Source organism: Elephas maximus, chromosome 15 (assembly GCF_024166365.1).
Source record: "Elephas maximus indicus isolate mEleMax1 chromosome 15, mEleMax1 primary haplotype, whole genome shotgun sequence".
NCBI lineage: Eukaryota > Metazoa > Chordata > Mammalia > Proboscidea > Elephantidae > Elephas > Elephas maximus.
Window position 1 is genome coordinate 51,196,570 of NC_064833.1, and position 15,443 is coordinate 51,212,012.

The following is a 15,443-nucleotide window of genomic DNA, read 5'->3' on the forward strand; positions in this document are numbered from 1 at the left end:
TCCACTGGGAGAGAACTTTGGAAGTTTGCACCTTTGCTCCATGCAGTTATTCCCTACGCTGGTCTTACTCTGTATTCTTTGCTATAATAAATCATAGCCATCAGTACAACTGTATGTTGAGTCTTGTGTGGAGTTCTAGCAAATCATCAGATCTGTGGGTAGCTTTAGGGATGTCCCAACTCACGTTGAATTGGAAGGCTCTGAATAACAACATAAATCTTCTTACATTTTGGCAGTAACATCACTTTTTGTCTAAATAAGAAACAACTTTTTTAGGGTTGGATTTCTCTTTGTGAAATGGCAGGGATAATATATTTGCTCTACGATCCTTGGTAGAAAAGACTAGCTTACAAGATGCCATTTGGAAAATCATCATACCTCACACCCAAGTATACCTTCTCACATTGATCATCCTCATTTCTGCTTTAAAATGTTCCAGTGAAATCAAATGGACTACAAAAACAAAAAAAGAAAAACCCGCCAAAATATTTTTAAAAAGACAATGAAGAGAGTAACAAAAATAGCCTAGAGTAAGAAAAGAAATAAAGAAGTAAAAAGTTCCAAAAAATGTTGCTATACAAAATGGGCAAGAAAATTGAATGTATGCAGAGCTTCTAAAGATGAAAAAATTACAACAGACCTAGTATTTAAAAGAAATCCAAGAAAACTTTCTGGATATAAAAAATACCTGAGTCTATATACAGAAAGAGATCTTACCAGGTACATGGACAAATTGAGTCAGAATGGTCACCTTTGAGACATATACTAGTAGAACTATTAGACTTAAATGATAAGAAATAAAATCCTCTGAGCCACCAGGCAACAGAAACCAACTTACAATAGAAATAAATCTTATTGATATCATGTAGTAATACAAAGCAAGACAACAATGGAGCAACTTAAAAAACAAAAGCAAAAAAAAAAACTCAAGGGGAAAAGGTATGAGCCAATTATTCTATATTCAGCCAAGTTGTTTTTCAAGTATAATGACTATAAAAAAATATTTTTAACTTTTAAGAATTCATGCCTTCTTTCTGAGTAAGGTGCTAGAGCAGGGGTCTACAAATTTTTTCTATAAAGTGTCAGATAGTGAACATTTTAGTCCTTGTGGACCGTATGAATCTGTCACAACTATTCAACTTGGCCATTGTAGTGCAAAAACAACCATAGGCAATATGTAAATGAATGAGTGTGACTATGTTCCAATAAAACTTTATTTATAAAAGCAGGTAGCTAGCCAAATTTGCCTCATAGGCCATAGTGTGCCAACCCCAGTACTAGATGATAAGCTTCATCTAATGAAGAGGCAACTGGGAAACTTCAGTAAAAGACCCAAGGGAACTTGTGGCTGCTGGTTAGCAATATAATTACAGATCCAAGACAAAAGCAAAGATGGTAGAAGAGTGGAAGAAATAGTATATAAGTGTTATATGTTCTTCCAAAGTAGAAATAAATAAATAAAAATTGGGAAGAGGAAGAAAGAAAGGAAAATGTAAATTAAGCACATTTATTGCTGCTTAAAGAAAAAAAATTTTTTTAAAGATGTGGAGAGTCAGAGGATAAAATTTAAAGCCACGTCTAAGACAGTAGAAACCTATGTAAAGAAAGATAGACTGAGAACATCATATAAGGTGTTAGTATAAAGATAACAATTAGAAAAAAAAAACGCAAACCTTCTAAATATCAAGAGATATTAACAAGGAGAAGACCACATAGAAAAACACCAGTAAATACAACAATATTGCAGTAAACACATTAATATTACATATTTGGGGCCATAGATATCAGTGTTACAAATTAAATAGATTAACCCACCTTTAAAAATAAAGTATACATATTACAGTACTGATACTCTCTAGATTTGAGTTTTCTCGTTTACAACATGAAAAAGTGAAGTTAGATTAATGAATTCCAAATTTAGCAGAACTTCTAAATCATCTGTGAGCTTTATAAAAAGAGATTCCATGTCCCACATTGGCTCTTTAGAAAAAAGTTCTGGGTGTGGGGCACTAGAATCTGTATTTAAAAAAATAACTTCCTGTATGATAATAACCATCAACCAGATCTGGCAACCACTGAATTTAGTGATTCCTAAAAACCCATCAGGCTCCAACGCTCCATGATTATATGACTTCGGATAGAAGGTATGTCTGACATGATGCGTCTGGGAATCACAATTTTAAAGTATGAGTTGAAATAACATATTATTTGAAAACTTCAGCACTAATCATTTTTCTCATTTTATTATCTCATATTGAGTTGTTTGATTTTCACCGCCAATCATAGTTAATAAAGATTCATGGAAAATTTCCATTTCCAGCATTCGCGATAAGAAGCATAACTGACAAAAGAATTTTCATATAGCTACCACGAATTTTTTTACCACGAAGTGAAAATGTTTAAAGTAGATACAAAATAGGGGGCTCTAGAATGGATCTGCTTGAGTTCAAATCCTAGCTCTACTATTTAGGCTAGTTAATTAACTTCAAGGACTCAGTTCTCTCACCTATAAACCTCAGGTTTGTTATAGGGATAATAACAAAAGCAAATACTTATTTGGTACTTAATATGCGTCAAGCACTGTTCTAAGTGTTCTACGTGTATTAAACCATTCTACCCATGAGAAGCAATAAAGTGCCTAACACATAGTAAGTGGTCTGTGATTCAGCAATTAGCATTACAATCGTGTAAACATGAATATGTATATTAAAAAATTCATAGCCAAATATACTCCACTCTGTGTATCAGATAATTGTCTCAAGAGATACATTTAGATGCTTCCAAAAATTTCTGGATTTATGATTATACCACAATATGTCTCACAAAAATGCAATAAAACATAACTGAAACCTAGTGACACTTCAGAGCTCTGGCTATTCTATAAATATAAGACCATGGTGTCTTGTATAGATATTAATGTGATTTCTTGCTGAACTAGATACAGAAATAATATTGTGAACCACTTTTTATTCTCTTTCTATGATTCATTTACATCAAAGATGAAAGATATAACTAAATTTGACATCTGTCTCTTAATTTAGCCACAATTTGTATTATGTGGCTATGAATCATAAATTTCACAGCTCTATATATTCTTTCTTCTTTTGTATTAGCCACACCAGCAGAAGGCTTCCTTTCCAGGACTATTTTGCATAAAGGAACATTTCTACCACCTCCCTCTAGTTAATGGCAAACAAAGAGCCACAAAGCCTGTCTGGAAAGTGAACATCAGCCCTACTCACTACCCAGGGGAGCTACTTGTGCACACTAGAAGTGTAAGTTATTCAAAATTCATAGCTCTGCAAAACTGTAAATTTCTATACCTTTTGAAACTTGAGTGATGATAAAGTTTAAATCACTGATGTCAATTCCTCAGAAGTTAGGGCCTAATGGACATTCTGTTACATTTTTAGATCAGAAAAAATATCTGCAAGCCAACCTATAGAGCAAAATAATTCTCTGTAGTCTCCTTTTGATTCTTCCTTTCTTAGCTCATGCCTCAGAGTTATGTTCCAGCATCTTTTCTCCTGTCACCCTAAAAGCCTCTTACACAATTTCAATGACCAACCTTTAATCCTTATTTTCTACCATCCATGGAACATCTTTTCTTAGATAACTTGCAAACACCCCAAACTCAATGTGTCCAAGGTTGAATCCGTCATCTTACTCCATAAATCTGCTACTGACACATTCACTCCCTGGAGGAAGTGGTGATTCAGTGGTAGGATTCTCACCCAGGTAGGAGACCTAGGTTCAATTCTTGACCCACACACCTCAAGTCAGCCACCACCTGTATGTCAGCGAAGGCTTGATGCTGAAGACAGAGTAGGATGCTGAAGACAGACCAGAAAGAAAGCCCTGGTGACCTACTTCCAAAAATCAGCCAGTGAAAACCCTGTGAATCACAACAGTCCAACCCACAACCTGTCATGGAGATGGCACAGGACCAGGCAGCTCTTCAGTCTGTTGTGCATAGAGTCACGGTCAGTCGGGGCTGACTCGAAGGGAACTAACAACAAAAACAAGAGTTTTATTGCTTGTAAAAAGAAAAAAACAAGAACCCTGATAGAATTAATTAGAGGTAGGGTGTCATAAAACCTCAAGAGATAAAAGAGTTTTATGCCTGCATGTCTGCAATGCTGGCTCTAAAAAAAAAAAAAAAAAAAACCCATTGCCATGGAGTCAATTCCGACTCCTAGCAACCCTATAGGACAGAGTAGAACTGCTCCACAGAGTTTCCAAGGAGCGCCTGGTGGCTTTGAACTGCCGACCTCTTGGGTAACAGCCGTAGCTCTTAACCACTAGGCCACCAGAGTTTCCACAACGCTAGCTACAGTGGGTTAACTTCCTAAATAGGAGGCTTTCTGGGAGCAGAGAAAGAAACAAACCTCTGTTGGAGATAGCACATCTGAGTCCATAGAAAAATTTATGATGAATTTTAAACATGCTTGGATTCAGGCAATAATTCTACGTGTAAGAATTTAAACTAAAGAAACCGTTTTACAAAGATTGGTATTAACAACAGTAGTTGTATAGTAAGAAAAGCAACTGAAATAATTTAAATGCTCAAAAATTTGGACGTGTCACGCATAGTACAGCATATTCAAGTTACTGCAGCCAAAACTTTATATTCTAGAAGTATATTTGCCTGGAAAGATGGTCATAATTTATTTAGAGTAACAAAAGGCTTATAATCTGTATATTATGTTAAATATGGATAGAAAATATCTCAAAGGCTCTACACTCTGATTCATGGATTTATGAATAGTTTTTTTTCCCTTTTTTTGATCTGTATTTTCTAATTCGTCTACGATAAACACACAGTACTTAATGTAACAGAAAATGATCAAAGTTAAAAAAAAAAAAAGTGTGTGCTTGGATGGTGCTTATGCTGCAGGATACAAGATGAAATCCTGCTTTTTTTGTTTCCAGGGCTTAAGAAAGCAAAGTGACATTAAAAATGAACTTTTAAACATAATATGAAAACACAAACTAATTTGGGTTCAATGCTTGGTGACCCAAAGCAAACGCAATGCTTATCATTACAATATTAAGACTTGAATTAGAAAGAAAACCTTATTTAATGAATATGACTTTTCTTCTTTCTCCATAAGAAACAAATGACTTTATCAGAAAACAAATGCACATTGCAGAGAAAAATAATGTAAAAGGAATATAAAATAATTAAATCCTCACAGAAAAACAAAACAACATGTTCCTGCTCAGGGTTCAAGAATGCTCTCAGTGAAATTGTGTAAGGAGCTTGGGACTGACATTTTCTCAGTGCCCACTGAGGGCTGGGTATTTTATTAACATCGCCTCATTTAATTCTTACAACTTTCAGCTGGATATTTTTCTTCCCACTGTATGAAAAAGGAGGAAGCTCAGAGAGGCCAGGGAACCTGAGAAAAGTTACATATTCAGTGACTAACAAGCAGACCCAATTCCAAACCTCCTAACCTTTTTGCTATGCCTCCAAGTATAACCGACATTCTCCTAGAAATACTGGTATAACTGGATTTTACATTCCTTAACAAGAGATACAACTTTTATATAACTAGCTTGCAGCATCATTAATTCACTATAAATTAGGTATTAGGACACCATACCATATACAGCTTTCTTATGTATATAGAAATCACTCTTAACTTAAACATAATTTTATTTGAATTATATGATCCCCCAGGTCACATTCTTTCGTAATCTATTAAGATTTAGAGCATTATATTCCATTATCTAAACTCTTTGTTTTTGCTGTACTCAAAGTCAAGGCGGCACTAGCAAAGAGGTAACATTAGAAATTAAGAACTTTAAGAAAAGGCAGCAGATTCTCAACAACAGCAATATAAATTATTAAAGTAAATAAAAATAGTACAAAAAAAAGGAAGGGCAGCAGAATTTGCTTCATCTCTATGCTTTTGGCAAAAAGAAAAAAATTAAAGCATAAAATAAAACCTCAGGCAAAGCCATGACATTGCAAATAACTTGTTTCCTCAGGAGTCCTCGGCATTTCCCCTGAAACAACAAAAATGTTTAGTTTGCTTGCAACACAAATTAAAAAAAATATATACTATTTCCTACTCAGAAACCAACCTAAAATAGGTGTATGTTGTGTTTCTTGTTACTATATAATTAAAAACACAGCTCCTAAATTAATCTAAGACTTCTGGTCAGTAACTGATAATAAAATCCAGTGCATAAATTAGGGAGACCTATAAAGTGGTTGTGGCATTTGTAGAACTTAAACTTCAGCGTGGAGCCCTGGTGGTGCAGTGGTTAAGAGCTTGGCTACTAACCAAAAGGTCAGCAGCTTGAAGCCACCAGCCGCTCCTTGGGAACCATATGGGGCAGTTCTTCTGTTCTGTCCTATAGGGTCGCTATGTGTCGCAATCAACTCTCAACTCGATGGCCACGGGAAACTTAAGCACTGGGCAGCAGCAGCAACACGATGAAGAATCCATCTGAACTTAGTATTCAGACGCAAGGAAGCAGCACCCCAGTGTTCCCACCATGCAATCTGATGACCACTTGCGCCACAATCACCTGCACTAATTGGTTAAAAGTGCAAACAACAGAGCCCCATCCCAGACCTAAAGGAATTCCTGAAGCCCAGAAATTTGCAGTTTTCAAAAGCTAAAAATTTTCCAGATCGTTTTTAGTCTTTCTAAAGTGGTGCAGTGGTTAAGGGCTTGGCTGCTAACTGGAAGGTCAGTGTTCGAACCCAGGAGCTGCTGTTCGGGAGAAAGATGTGGCAGTCTGCTTCTGTGAAGATTATAGTCTTGGAAACCCTGTAGAGCAGGTCTACTCTGTCCTATCGGGTGGCTACGAGTTGGAATCAACTTGACAACAGCGCGTTGAAGTTGAAAAACACAGCTCTGACCATCTGAGAATAGCATTCTTTCTGAAAAAGCCAAGGGGAATATTTCTATCCATAATTGCAACAAACTTAATGATCAAACTCCCTAAAAATTCATATTTAAATATTTTGAACTTTGGAGAAAGGATATCAAATATTTAAATTTATTTCTAGTTTAGAAAACAAACGAAAAATCTTTTTTGGGACATAAATATTTCTTCCTCCCTAAAACTGTAACAAAAAAGGCCAAGGTGCAGCAAATCACTCCCTGTTCTAGTGTTCCTTTATTAAATCAAGTCACAATTATCTTCCTGGCATGTACAATGAGGGAATGTTCCTTCTGACAAACCGAATGTAGAACGAGTGTATACATTCCACAGCAATACAGGGTGGAATAATGAATTCCTTTAGACACTTGCTTCTCAACCTCTATGTTTTTCATGCTCTCAGCCTTCTGAATGTATGTGTACTGCATGCGTCATTCTCTCTCACAGGTTGGTGCTTCTGGGTCCTCAAACTCTGCATTAAGTCTCCTGATCGCCAAGGAATCTGGACCCTTCATTGTGTTCGATGATACAGTGTATGCCATTAAACTTTTTAATTCATTCCCCAGGGTAATTCCCTTCAAGGTAACAATAGCTTCTTGAGTGAGCATGGTCATTTGAAGTTTCTCTGGATGAGGTGTGGACAACAACCTCTGTAAGTGATGCTAAATTTCTGAGTGATACTGCTAGAACAAAGTTCCATTTTCTTTTCCACTAAATCAGGAGTCAACAAACTATGGCTGGTGCCAAATCTGGTTAACTGGTTTTGTAAATAAAGTTTTATTGAAACACAGCCACACCTATTTGTTTACATATTGCCTATGGCTACTTTCATGCTACAATGCCAGAGGTGAGTAGTTGCAACAAAAATGCTATATATGGCCCACAAGACCTACAGTATTTATTGGTTCTAGCACTTCACAAAAAAAGTTTGCTGGTCCCTGCTCTAGATCCAGAGCAGAATGATCTTTAGTGTATGTCAATGTCCTAATTGTTCTCCAAGTCAGACGGCTCACCACTTTCACAAAGTGGGCAGTCCCTGTTCTGTACTTCGAAAGACAGTTCTTGTGAAGCCCACCAAGTCTATTAACATTCCACTTTAATATATCTACTTCTAGTACACAGAAGTTCCTGGAATTTGAGTTATTTTCTCATAACAGTTTTCAAAACCGTGCCCCACAATGGCTATGGATAATCCAAGTTCCAGGTCTTCATCTATGCAAGCCCACAGGCCAAGGGAAGAGTATAGTCTGACCTGGAGCTGAGATGCCTGTGTTGGCTATATATCCATTGCTGACCTAGACGTGCCACACTGGGGCCCAGTCCCACTGCCAGGCACTCACTCATAGAGAGTGGGGCTACTGGTGCAGGAATTTGTGTTTTATTACCTTTTCTTTCTCATTTAAAATTTTCCTTCAGCAAGCATGGATTTTCAAGTTATCACTTTATATCAGTCAGCTTTCATTAGGTTATGCTGCAGTAACAAAGAGCCCCCCATTCCCAACCTCAATGCTTACAACAAAGATTTAATTTTTTGCTTATGTTACAAGCAGCTATGGATTGGCTCAGGGTCTGCTCCAAACGCCTTCTTCATTCCAGGATCCAGGCTGAAGAGGCAGCCCCTTTTTGATACAGAGGGAAAAGAGAACTATGGCAGAATTACATGATAGCCCTTAAAACACCCTCTCAGACATCCCATATGTCTCTTGCAATCATATTCCACTGGCCAAAACAAGTCACATAGTAAATCTTGTGTAAATGAAATGGGAAGTTTCCTCCTACCATAAGGAATGCAGTGCAAATTGAATGGCAATGCACAGGATTATAATCCTTTTACAGGGACGTCAGAGAAAATTTGGGAACAATGATACAATTTATGTTGCATTCTTTCTGTTTTAAAGTAGGTTGTCTTTCTGATTTCTTGAACGGCCATCTCATCAGGATGAGAAAATTAATTTGTGTTCTGACAGTTTTAATGTATGAATGCAATTCTGACATATTCTGTGTTTTCCAACTTTTGATGAGCTAAAGAGCCTTAGAACCTTGTCTAGCCTGGCAGCCAAACTGATTCTGAAACCACAACCTCGAAAGTCTCTCTGTGTCAACTTCAGGTCCTACAAGCCCCAATCTAAGATTGTAATCTGAACAAGGACATTGTGTTTTGCTTTGATCATTTTCAAAGATTATTATGAACTGAATAAATGGTACAAGTTATGACCAGAAAGTTAATATGCTGTTCCCCTATCTACACCCACCTACTCACCCCTGGGGGGAAAATAAGATTAAATAGAACTTTTTATATCACTGATGACTTTCAAGCTAACGGCTCTTTCTCAAAGCATTCTGAAACCTGTTTAGAGCCAGTTACTAAGCATAGGTGAAAAACCAGCCTCGCCATTGCATAGGCATGGGGCACATAGCTACTTTTTTTTTTTTTTTTTCATTCTTCTCTTTTTTGCTGTTTGGGTCATTCATTTAAAAATGAATGTTATATGAGACAGCTCCTATGTGCCTTTCCTTTTTGCTTTTCCAGGCTTATGCAAGAGGCCCCAGGGAAAGGACCTTCTGGACTAGCTGGGGTTGGGTGGCTGGGGGAAATCCTGCCAGCAAGCAGTCTGACTGGGGCCAATTCCTTTGAGTGTTGCTTGCTTTTGAGTCCCACCCTGATGCAGGAGGCAGAGCACTATGTAGAGACACCACCTAAGGTCATTATCCTGCAGTGAGGGCCTCTAAACCCAAACCAGTTCCAACTCATGATGACCCCATGTGTGCTGCAGTGTAGAACTGTGCACCATAGAGTCTTCATGGCTGAATTCTCAGATTGCCAGACCTTTCTTCTGAGGCATCTCTGGATGAATTCAAGCTGCCAAACTTTTTGGTCAGCTTAACTGTCTGGGCCACTCAGGGATTCCAGTAAGAGCCTCTGGATACTCCAAATATGAACCTTGGATTGCAGAACAAATTAACGGGGAGATGAAATGTACATTATGAGATGTTTTTTGCCTTACAAGAATTCATTATAATGGATTTACAGTAAAAAAAAAAAAAAAAAAAAAAACTCTTATAAAATTGGTAATACATGCACATGGTACAAAAATCAAAAGGCTCAGAGCAGGTTTATAGTGAAAACTAAGGCCCTCTATCCCTATTCTCCAGCTGCCCAGAGCCCTTCCAGAAAGCACTCACAATTAAAATTTTCTTGTGCATCCTTCTAGAGATGTTCTATGCACATACATTCATGCTTTCTAAATGGATTTCCTTTTTTTCAGGAAATGGTATTGCTTTTGCACTTCCCAGTATGTCTCGGAGATCTTTTCTTTTCACTACATATGCTTTATCCTGGCAGCGTAGTGGTTAAGTGCCAGGGCTGCTAACCAAGAGGTTGGCAGTTTGAACCCTCCAGGCGCTCCTTGGAAACTCTATGGGGCAGTTCTACTCTGTCCTATACGGTCGCTATGAGTCGGAATCGACTCGACGGCAGTGGGTTTGGTTTTTTTTTTTTTTTATGCTTTATGCATTCTAACTGTGAAAAACACCAGTGTTAAGTACAGAGACTAGGAACCAAAACTCTTGTGTTCAAAATACAGATTCATCACTTATTATCCCTGAAATCTTGGGCAAAATAGTTAACCTCTTTCTTCTCCAGTTCCCTTGTCTGTGAAAGGGAGGTGATAATTGTACCTTCTTACAGGGGTGTTATGAGAATTAAGTTTTAAATAATTTAATGTATAAGCAAAGCACTTAGAGTCATTCCTGGTACCTAGTAAGCAGTCAATATACTTATTGTTATTAACCCAAAATTTTATTGTTATTAGTGTTATATATTCCTGTGTATGGATGTACATAGAATATATAATAGTAATAATAAATTCACACTTAGGGTATTTACGGTCTTTTAATATTACAGCGTTTAATGAATATGTTCATGTGCAGGGCTCTTCAAATATTGCCTTAGGACACTTGAGTTACAAGGGCAGACATAACCAGGAAATGAGAAATAAAATATTAATAATTTACATTTGCAAAGCACTTCATATCTTGAAAAGTTTGCGTCCATTATTTTGTTTGAAACTTAAAACAACACAGTGACACCATGTATTCTTCTCTATCTTTCCAACCATCATCACCCTTCTAGACCACGACTGGTGTATCCCAAGCCCCAGGGCAGATTAGCCAGTAAAGCATGGTATGTACTGGCTCACTGTAAGCAAGGTATGCCTGGGCTTAATTGTGCTCACTTACTAATCTGTCATGCACAATTTCACATGGTTTCAAAGATGTGGTGAAAAACAGGTGAAATTGTACACATTTGTACACAACAAATTAGTAAGTAAGCACAATTATGCCTATGCATACCTTGCTTATTGGGTAATCCATCCCTGTTAAGTGCATAACACAAAATATGGCACAAGGTAGTTGTAAAATAAGGAGTTTTGGTGGCGCAGTGGTTAAGCACTGGGCTGCTAGTTGAACCCACCCACCCAGCAACTCCAGGAGAGAAAGACCTGGTGATCTTCTCCGGTAAATATTACAGCCTAGAAAACCTTACAGGGCAGTTCTACTCTGTCACACGGGGTAACTGTGAGTTAAAATCAACTCGATTGCACCCAACAACAACAGACATAAAGTAAAATGTACTGAATGAGTAAATTAATAAAGGTAAGAAAGTATTTATAGATAAGGAAACAGAAAGCAGAACTTAATTTATTTAAATCACTAAGGTCTTATGGGTGGGAAGCCCTGAAGTCAGACCTCAAGTCTCATCTTCTGACACCATCTGCTACTCTTCAAGCAGTACTTCACTGCTTGTATCAACAACTAGCTTTTAAAGCCCCTAACATTTTAAGACCAACAGAAAAGATAAGGCTTCTTTCTCTTCCAGCTAATTTTGAGACCAAATTTCCTGGGAAAATTATATTCTCTTTATAACATTTCACTTAAAAGAAACTTTTCCACAAATTAAGTCTATAGACTTAATGCAAGGACAACTTGTTTATAATTCAGGAAACTGCTTCAAATTCAAATGCCTTGATTATGTTTTCTTCGGTGTCTTTAGGTCGGAAATTCTAATGTGATAACATACTGAGAGAAGAATGGATAGTGAAAAGAAATTTCTATGATTAAAATATGAAATGTGGTTATCAAGATAATTTCTGAACAGGTGGATTCCAGAGCTTGTTATTCATTTGAAAATAAATAACTAACTAAATGAAACATGATTGTGTCCTTCAAAGTTACTTAGGAAACCACTAGAGGAGCTTATGGAATGACTAAACAAAAGCAGCAGTATAGTCTGAATAATTATGGTGGGATCAAGGCATTGCTGACCATTTGCTTCCTCATCCCCAGGTTTAAATGGGATTACCTACACCTCTTCACCACCTGGCATTCTCAGCCCTTCACCTATGTAAATAAAAGGGTGCTGGGTGAAGAAGAAATTCTTTCATGGTTTATCCACTCCAGTGAAGCCTAACGAGTGCTTCCCTCAAAAGATTTCCTGGATATGAATTTACTCTGTACTCCATCACTTCTTAAATTGTGACCTATGGATCACCTGCATCAGAAACACCTAGAGTTGTTCTTTAAAAGGCAGAGCCCTGGTCCGTACTCCAAACCTGAAATCAAAATATCAGGGGTTGGAACCTGTGAAGCTATGTTTTAACTAGTAACTTGAGTGGTTGGTAACCAAACAAAAATTTGAGAACTACAACTTGGTGCTTAGGCAAAATACTTCCCAAGTGTTACAAGTTGTAAGTGCTTTCACTTTTCCAGAAAAAGCTTTGAACTTCTATTATCAACTTTACGATGTGCTCCCTAAATCTCAGGAAATTACAGGAAGTTGCTGTTACCTTGCATAATTTTGTGTCCCTCATTTAAAGTAATTTGTGGCCTAATTTCTCTTCCCCAAAGACCAGAAAATAACAGCTAGAATCACTCCTAAAACAGAAATTAGTTGGCTGCGTTATCTTTCTCAACAGAGGGAAAATTGTTTATTGAATAGATTTTAAGAGAGGCAAAGTAACAATCAAGTTTAATGCTTAAAATGGGTATCGATATTATGTTGACAGATGTTTAAAATATACATTAGACAGATCCTGAATTTATTTGCAAGGCAACAGATAAAGGGGAAAAAGATATAATGGGTCGTAAAAGATAAGCTCCCAGGAACTTCCTGTATCCTGTCTATAGTCACTTGCTCTCCTTGTACTTCTCTCTCTTTATTATCGTCTATCTGATGAATTAAGAATAATAAATATTTTGTTTATTTTTTTATTGTGCTTTAAGTGAAAGTTTACAGATCAGGTCAGTCTCTCATACAAATATTTACATACACCTTGCTATACAGTCCCAATTGCTCTCCCTTCGATGAGACAGCACAGTACTTCCCTCTCCTCTCTCTCCTTGTAAACATTTGGGTAGCTTCTGGACACCTCTGCACTGTCATCTCCCCTCCTGACAGGAGATGCCAGCCAGCACAGTCTCATGTGTCGACTTGATCCAAGAAGCTTGTTCTTCACCAGTCTCGTTTTCCATCCCCTATTCCAGTCCAATCCCTGTCTGAAAAGTTGGCTTTGGGAATGGTTCCTGCCCTGGGGTAACAGAAGGTCTGGGGAACATGGCCTCCGGGGTTTTTCTGGTCCCGGCCTGACCCTTAAGTCTGATCTTTTTATGAGAATTTGGGGTCTGCATCCCACTGCTCTCCTGCTCCCTCAGGGTTTCTCTGTTGAGTTCCCTGTCAGGGTAGTCATCGGTTGTGGCCAGGTACCATCTAGCTCTTCTGGTCTCAGGCTGATGCAGTTTCCGGTTTACGTGGTCCTTTTTGTCTCTTAGGCTCATAATTATTTTGTGCCTTTGGTGTTCTTCATTCATCCTTGTTCCAGGTGGGTTGAGACCCATTGATGCATCTTAGATGGCCGCTTGTTAGCGTTTAAGACAGCAGACACCACTCCCCAAAGTGGGATGCAGAAGAATAATAAATATTTTTAATTAAATAGCACAAATATCCACAATGATTTAAAATAAGAAAGATACAAATGCACTAAGTAAAACTAATATTGGGGCTACTGGGAGATTACAGTGACGTACAAGTAGAGGACAGCAACACTGCAATGCACACAGCTACGACTCCAAAACCTGTCTTTTTCAAGGCCCCAGGCAGTATTTAGCCCATGCTTTGAGATGCCACAGACCAGGTTTCCCCTGTAGTTTTAGGGTTCACTGAAGTGTGGTCCTCCAGCCTACAAGTATTCTACACCCTGGAGTCTGAGCCTTAAGCTTCCAGGGAGGTGTCTGGGGGCTCGACCAGAAGAGGCCAAGAGAGAAGACACACGCATCAGCCAGAGCAGCTCCACTTGCCTGTTTTACATACCAGATATTGTCCAAAAAACAAAACAAAACCAGTTGCCTAGTCAATTCCAACTAATGGCGCCCCCATGTGTACAGAGCGGAAGTGCTCCATAGTGTTTGCAACGGCTGTGGCCTTTCAGAAGTAGGTCACCAGGTTTTTCTTCAGAGGCCCCTCTGGGTGGATTTGAACAGCCAATCTTTCACTTAGTATCCACAAGCAACTCTTAGACCTTGTCCATAGATGTCATTTAAAGTAAGAATCCTGCTGCTAACAAAAACCAAATGGAAATCCTTGCCAAGGAAATCTGATCAAGGGGGTGGAAAGATATGATGACAGTGAGGAGGAGACTAAGGAGTAGAGACTATTTTTTTTTTTTTTTTTCATCCTAACTGCAGTTTCCCAAACCCTCTGCTGGTTGTTTTTCTTCCTACTACCCTTTAAATGTGGTAGCTTCCCAGGATTCAACCCTATGTCCTCTGCTTCCCATTTTTACAGCCTTCCCATTGGAAAAGCAATCCAGTTTGACAGCTTCACAATCATCTCCTCTCTGTAGACAATCACTGAATCTATCTCCCATTCATGAACATGTGGTATGTCACAAAATCCAGGCTTGGAGAAGTTAAGCAATCTGCCCAAGGTTATGTAAGTAATAAGTGGCAAAACTGGATGTGTTACCACAGCCAAAGCCCATGCTTTCACACCTGTGCATCCTTGCCCAGAGAGTGCTGTCACCTGAGCCAAATTACAAGCATTTATCTACATTTTAGACATTTTCAACAGGAAATTTTGACATCATGTCAAATTTGACATGTCTACAAATGGATTAATCCTTTTTCCCTTGAAGGGGTAGTAGTGGTATATCTGTTTACTAATGCCCTAAACTAAATCAATAGAATCAGAGGTTCAATAATAAATGCTATCAACTCTTACCTTGAAATAGATTACACCTGTTTTCTTTATATTACTACCACTACCTTTATTTAGACCCTGACACTTCATGCCTGGACTACTGTGCTATCGTCTTAATGTGTACCTTAATGTAACCAGTGACTCAAATGTGCAAAGCACCGTTGAAATGCAGATTCCTGGGTCCCATCAACCCATAACCTGTTACCTTCAAGTCAATTCCAACTCATAGCAACCCTATAGAACAGAGTAGAATGGCCACTATAGGGTTTCCAAGGCTGTAATCTTT